This window comes from Gadus macrocephalus, chromosome 6 (assembly GCF_031168955.1).
Source record: "Gadus macrocephalus chromosome 6, ASM3116895v1".
Lineage (NCBI taxonomy): Eukaryota > Metazoa > Chordata > Actinopteri > Gadiformes > Gadidae > Gadus > Gadus macrocephalus.
Window position 1 is genome coordinate 27,327,255 of NC_082387.1, and position 7,515 is coordinate 27,334,769.

The following is a 7,515-nucleotide window of genomic DNA, read 5'->3' on the forward strand; positions in this document are numbered from 1 at the left end:
TTGACACAGGCCGATGCGAAAAGTAAACCAAACCCATTGTCTTCACCTTTAATAAAGGGGTGCGTGACAGGTGATCTCAATTAAGAGCTAATCAGAAAGAACACACTGATGAGTGAGACGTTCAAAACGAGGACGAGGATTTAACGGAATTGTTACCATTCAAATTCAAATTTCTTTATTATTGGATAGGGTATAATAATAATAATAATAATACATTTTATTTAACAGCGCCTTTCAGGTCACTCAAGGACACTTTACAAATTTAAAACAATTTAAAACAAGGGCAAACAAATAACAAAACCATTAAAAGTGCTAGTAAAAAAACATGACAACTACAGTGAAAATGCTATCCTGAAAAGGTGGGTTTTGAGAGAGGATTTGAACTGAGGGAGGGAGTCAATATTTCGGATGTGAGGTGGGAGTGAGTTCCAGAGTTTGGGAGCAGAGCGGCTGAAAGCTCTGCTCCCCATGGTGGTGAGCCGGGCAGAGGGGACAGTGAGGTGGATGGAAGAGGAGGATCTGAGGGAGCGGGTGGAGGTGGCAGTGTGAAGGAGATCAGACAGGTAGGGAGGGGTATGATATCAATGATTTGGGCTTTGAGTAGGCCTATATTTCTTAAATGTAAGAAATATAGGTGAAAAAATTTAAGAAATATATTTATATATTTCTTAAATTTGTTCACCCCTTCGCCTTTTGAATATGAAATCTATGATCATACACATTCACTGACTGAAGATTATGTAAGGAAAATGTACATTTCTCGCTAGAAATGTCATTAGAAACGCGTTTAATGGTGTATCTGTCCTAAAATATTGCATTTCCCATTCAGATAATAAAGATTAATAGAGTGGCGAAGTCACGCCCCTTCCGGTAGGGCTCATGGGACCTATGAGATCGAAAAATATGAATGGGTGTCAATGGAGAGAAAATAATTATTTTCTGGTCCCGGTCTTTATATGCCCTGGATTACACATATGTTGTTTGTGGATTTAAAGGATAATTTTTCATGCAAAGAGTTCGACCGTTTATTGTGCAATTGTTCAGATAAAGGCTGTAGAGAAAACACAACGAGAAAGACTACGCGGCTCGTATGTGACGTCACGCTCCCTGCGACTGGCGTGGAGAAGACCGACAATCTTCCCATCGGCATAACTGAAACTCTGCACGTGCCCCGACTTATAATGGTTTTCACCTCTTTCGATGCTTTTATCCTCCCCTTGGAAAAAGCGGTGAAGTGGGGCAGAGAGATCGCCATCTCTGTGCCGAGTTCCAAGGGCGGGTGTGGTGACTTCGCCACTCTATAGGCTACGCCGCGTTCCGGAGCCGCGGGGGATTCTGGGAATTGGGGTTGTCAGTTGACAAAAGGGGCTTTTGTTAACTTGTTTTGTTGTTAGGATTAAGTGGGGTTAATGGGTTCGGGATGTTATGTGGTTGTGTGTTGTTCTACTAACATTGTTCGTGTGTTCATTGTTGTCGACACCGTCACCGAGAGTGACGTGACCATCGTTTCGTGCAGCTGTTCCGTGTTGAAGTCTCGTTCAATAAAAACCAACTCGTTGTCGAGCGTTCTATAAAAACCAACTGTCGTTGTCGAGCGTGCCCCCCCCCCCTACAAACGTGTCTCCCCCCCCCACCTCAACAAACGTGTCCCCCCCCCCCCTTCAACTAACGTTTCACGGGGGGAGTCTACCTCCCCCCGTGAAACCCAAACCCCGAAACCCGCCTCCACAGCGGCACGCGTGGATACTGTAGGTATAACACGCTATTTTTTTACGTTGAAATGCTACGTATCCAGTGTTCATGGAAACGTAAACCGTCAACGTTTTTTCTTGGCGACTGGGTTGGTATGTGTGTGTGTGTGTGTGTGTGTGTGTGTGTGTGTGTGTGTGTGTGTGTGTGTGTGTGTGTGTGTGTGTGTGTGACTGTACTATGTGTGTGTGTGTGTGTGTGTGTGTGTGTGTGTGTGTGTGTGTGTGTGTGTGTGTGTGTGTGTGTGTGTGTGTGTGTGTGTGTGTGTGTGACTGTACTATGTGTGTGTGTGTGTGTGTGTGTGTGTGTGTGTGTGTGTGTGTGTGTGTGTGTGTGTGTGTGTGTGTGTGTGTGACTGTACTGTGTGTGTGTGTGTGTGTGTGTGTGTGTGTGTGTGTGTGTGTGTGTGTGTGTGTGTGTGTGTCTGTATGTGTGTGTGTGTGTGTGTGTGTGTGTGTGTGTGTGTGTGTGTGTGTGTGTGTGTGTGTGTGTGTGTGTGTGTGTGTGACTGTACTATGTGTGTGTGTGTGTGTGTGACTGTACTATGTGTGTGTGTGTGTGTGTGTGTGTGTGTGTGTGTGTGTGTGTGTGTGTGTGTGTGTGTGTGTGACTGTACTATGTGTGTGTGTGTCTGCTCCTCATGTTCCAGACCTCCAGTCAGGTCTGGCGGGTGGGGTTGACCCAGCGTCTGCGAGATGTTCTCCTCATGGTAACCCCCGGAGACGGCCGGCTCCTCCCCCAATGCCCGGGGGAGGGTGTCTGGTCCGCTTGGAGCCCTGGCGGTGAACGCTGACATCATCCAGAGACCCCGAGGTAGGAGCCATCTGCGGGAGAACAGTCCGCTGGTTGAACCTTTCCCAGGAGCCCCCCCCAGGAGGGGTCTGGGTGGGCCCTCCTCCGGGGCCCCCTGGATGGATGGCCCCTGTTATCGCTGAGCAGAACAGAAGCTCCACAGCCTGACCTCAGCCCCGGGGGCCGGGGGGCCGGGGGGCCTTCCTGGGGGTCGGCCTGAGGGCAGCTGATACAACGTGGAGAGGGAGGATGTGGCAGGAGACCCCGGGGCCAACAGAGCCGTGTTGTTCCTCCCTGACGGGGTCCACGTCCTCCAGCCTCACCCTCCTCCCCCTCCCCCTCCCTGCTCCTCACCCTCCTCCCCCTCCCTGCTCCTCCCCCTCCTCCCCCTCCCTGCTCCTCCCCCTCCTCCCCCTCCCTGCTCCTCACCCTCCTCCCCCTCCCTCCCCCTCCCTGCTCCTCACCCTCCCTCCTCCCCCTCCCTGCTCCTCACCCTGCTCCTCCCCCTCCCTGCTCCTCACCCTCCCTGCTCCCCCTCCCTCCCCCTCCCTGCTCCCCCTCCCTGCTCCTCACCCTCCTCCCCCTCCCTGCTCCTCACCCTCCTCCCTGCTCCTCACCCTCCTCCCCCTCCCTGCTCCTCACCCTGCTCCTCCCCCTCCTCCCCCTCCCTGCTCCTCACCCTCCTCCCCCTCACCCTCCTCCCCCTCCCTGCTCCTCACCCTCCTCCCCTCCCTGCTCCTCACCCTCCTCCCCTCCCTGCTCGTTCTGGAGAACAGTGGGATCCAGATCTAACCGCCCTCAACACACACAGGCTCGGCAAACCGACACACAAACGCACGCACACACACACGCACACACCCTGCAAAGCGCATACGTTCGGACGCATGAAGCCATACATGAGACCCCGGACATGCTGAAGGCGTTCTGGTCAGATCCATGAAGGGCTCTAGGTTTCCTCGATGGACGCCAGCTGTGCCTCCATCGCTGTCAGAACCATCAGCCAGCCCTCCAGAGTCCATTCCAGGAAAAACAATCGATCAAACATTAAATAGTGAGTCAACTGGCCTAACCATAACGATACAGGGTCGAGTCCTGCCAGAGGGCGGGTGAGGAGGGAACGATGAGGGAGGGTCAGAGAGATCATCCTGATGGACAGCAGAAGGTGGCTCCCCCCGCAGAGAGAGCCCTCAGCAAGGACCCTGGAGGGGGCTGCTCTGTGAGAGGGTGAAGTGGTCCTCAGTAGAACTCACGACAACAGCTTCAGGACACAGACTCTTTCTCAGCCTGCTCGCTGTCAGTGGATAACTCCAGCCCGCAGGCCTGAGGAACGTATTCCCTGCAAACCCACAACTCCTCACCTTAAGTCACTATTACTAATCACTAATCTCATTTCTCATCTAATGCCTAATCTTATCCACAGCGGAGGTTTATACCTGGAGCACACCGTTCAGACCCACTGGTTCTTAGAGCCGCAGCAGGGCGGCTGTCAATAGGAGCAGAGTGCTGTGGTGGAGACGGGCTCTGGCTGGGGGCCTCTCCGTGGACGGTGGAGCAGAGTGCTGTGGTGGAGACGGGCTCTGGCTGGGGGCCTCTCCGTGGAGCAGAGTGCTGGGGTGGAGACGGGCTCTGGCTGGGGGCCTCTCCGTGGACGGTGGAGCAGAGTGCTGTGGTGGAGACGGGCTCTGGCTGGGGGCCTCTCCGTGGAGCAGAGTGCTGTGGTGGAGACGGGCTCTGGCTGGGGGCCTCTCCGTGGAGCAGAGTGCTGGGGTGGAGACGGGCTCTGGCTGGGGGCCTCTCCGTGGACGGTGGAGCAGAGTGCTGGGGTGGAGACGGGCTCTGGCTGGGGGCCTCTCCGTGGAGCAGAGTGCTGTGGTGGAGACGGGCTCTGGCTGGGGGCCTCTCCGTGGAGCAGAGTGCTGTGGTGGAGACGGGCTCTGGCTGGGGGCCTCTCCGTGGACGGTGGAGGACCGGCAGAAGACACAACACATCAGCAGAGATCCTCCGCCTTTCCTTTCATTGTGGCTGATTAATGGAGCGCGTCCGTCTCCTCCATCTCCAGAGTCCGAACTCTGGGCACAGGCGGGACAATGAGCTGCTAACGAGCTGCTAACTAATGAGCTGCTAACTAACAAGCTGCTGACTAACGAGCTGTTAACTAACGAGCTGCTAACTAAAGAGCTGCTAACTAACGAACTGCTAACTAACGAGCTGCTAACTAACAAATTGCTAACTTACGAACTGCTATTAACGAGCTGCTAACTAACGAGCTGCTAACTAACGAGGTGCTGTCTAACGAGCTGCTAACTAACAAGCTGCTAAATAACGAGCTGCTAACTAACGAGCTGCTAACTATCAAGCTGTTAATTAATTAGTTGCTAACTAACGAGTTGCTAACTAACGAACTGCTAACTAACAAGCTGTTAATTAATGAGCTGCTAACCAACGAGCTGCTAACTAACGAACTGCTAATTAACGAGCTGCTAACTAATGAGCTGCTAACTAACGAGCTGCTGACTAAGGTGCTGCTAAATCGCTGGCTGTCTGTCCACTGAGCAGACCCTTCACTGTGTGGTCGGCTGTCTGTCTGTCTGTCCACTGAGCAGACCCTTCACTGTGTGGTCGGCTGTCTGTCTGTCTGTCCACTGAGCAGACCCTTCACTGTGTGGTCGGCTGTCTGTCTGTCTGTCCACTGAGCAGACCCTTCACTGTGTGGTCGGCTGTCTGTCTGTCTGTCCTCATTCTGATCAGAAGGTCCTTGTTCCACCTTCTCTCTCCAGGCTGAAGAGAGAGAGAGAGAGAGAGAGAGAGACCAAGTCGGTAATCTGTCTCGTTTTGTTTAGTTAGGCTGCGCTCCAGCTCTGACTTTAAGCAGACACCCTTCTGATGAGCCAGGCTGAAATATTATACACACACACATACACACACACACACACACACACACACACACACACACACACACACACACACACACACACACACACACACACACACACATACACACACACACACACACACACACACACACACACACACACACACACACACACACACACACACACAACAGACACACGCACACACAGACACAAACACAACATACGAAACATATGCACTCACAAGTATACACACAGACAACACCAGACACACAGACACACACACAACGTATGTAGACACACACCCACACACACAGCACACGCACACATGGACACACAAAACACACACACACAAACAACACACTTACACACACAAAACACACTCACACACACAAAACACATGCACACACAACACATTCATGGCATATACAAACACACACACACACACACATAACACATGCATACACAGCACATGCCCACGCACACACACACCTGCACGCACACACACATACACAATGATACAACTAACACCACACATTTGCAGCGCAGGATCAGCCCTGGGCCTGTTTCTGAGCATGTGCGAAAATAACGCATCTATATTTTCCACACAAATGCGATGTTTCTAAAGCTCTTCTCAGACAGGTCATTAACCGCTATGAGATCTGAGTTCATCTTCCTATTCCGACCTTCTGTGTTCCAGACGGCCCTTCATTGGCTGCAGGTGCTTCGTGACCTAGTGAAGGCTGGTTATTTATGACATGACCTCAGTATGATTACTGAGCTGCCAGAAGTCGTCCATCTCCTCACTCTGATTCAGTCTCATCCCTCCCACCTGGTGCTGCCCTGATGGACGTCAGCCTCCTGCCAGATGGAGGACACCAGCTGAACATCACCCCTCATCTATTGGCTCTGAGTCGACAGAGGGCGTGTCTCTGGACTGTGATTGGATATTTGCCACAATCTCCTGGACTGTGATTGGATAATGGCAACAATCCTGAACTGTGATTAGATGATTGCGACACTCTCCTGGACTGTGATTGGAAAATGGCAACACTTCTGGACTTTGATTGGATGATGGCAACAATCCTGGACTGTTATTGGATGATGGCGACACTTCTGGACTGTGATTGGGTGATGGTGACACTGTTCTGGACTGTGATTGGATGATGGTGACACTGTTCTGGACAGTGATTGGATGATGGTGACAATCTTCTGGACTGTGATTGGGTGATGTTGACATTCTTCTGGACTATGATATCTACACACATATATCAATATATTAATATTATTATGATAATGTGTAGTTGTCTAACTAAAACAGACTGTTCTCTGCACATTTTTTAACCCATAATCCATAATAACATTGATCGTCTCCTCTTTAGCCTAGTATACAAGGCTACAATTAAACCTGTTACATGGTCGTTGTAAGATGTTAGATGAGATTGCAGTGAGTATAATAACATATGAAAACGTAGGATATTAATATCCTATGGAGTGGCGAAGTCACGCCCCTTCCGGTAGGGAAGAGACCTATGAGATCGAAAAATATGAATGGGAGTCAATGGAGAGAAAATAATTATTTTCTGGACCCAGTCTTTGTATGCCCTGGATTACACATATGTTGTTTGTGGATTTAAATGATTTTTCATGCAAAGAAAACTAAAAAAATTCGTGAAGAAGTTTGATAACTTTAGGTTTTATGTGAGGCCGCTTTGTGAACGACAGCTCTTCGCTGCTCTCGACGCATATGATATACGTCACCACACCCGCACTTGGAACTCGGCACAGAGATGGCGATCTCTCTGCTCCACTTCACCACTTTTTTTCCAAGGCGAGGATAAAAGCATAGAAAGAGGTGAAAACCACTATAAGTTGGGGCCTGTGGAGAGTTTTAGTTATGTGCAATCTCTATGTGCCATCTCTGTGCCGAGTTCCAAGTGCGGATGTGGTGACGTATATCATATGCGTCGAGAGCAGCGAAGAGCTGTAGTTCCATTGACACCCATTCATATTTTTCGATCTCATAGGTCCCATGAGCCCTACCGGAAGGGGTGTGACGAGAGAAAATAATTATTTTCTGGTCCCAGTCTTTATATGCCCTGGA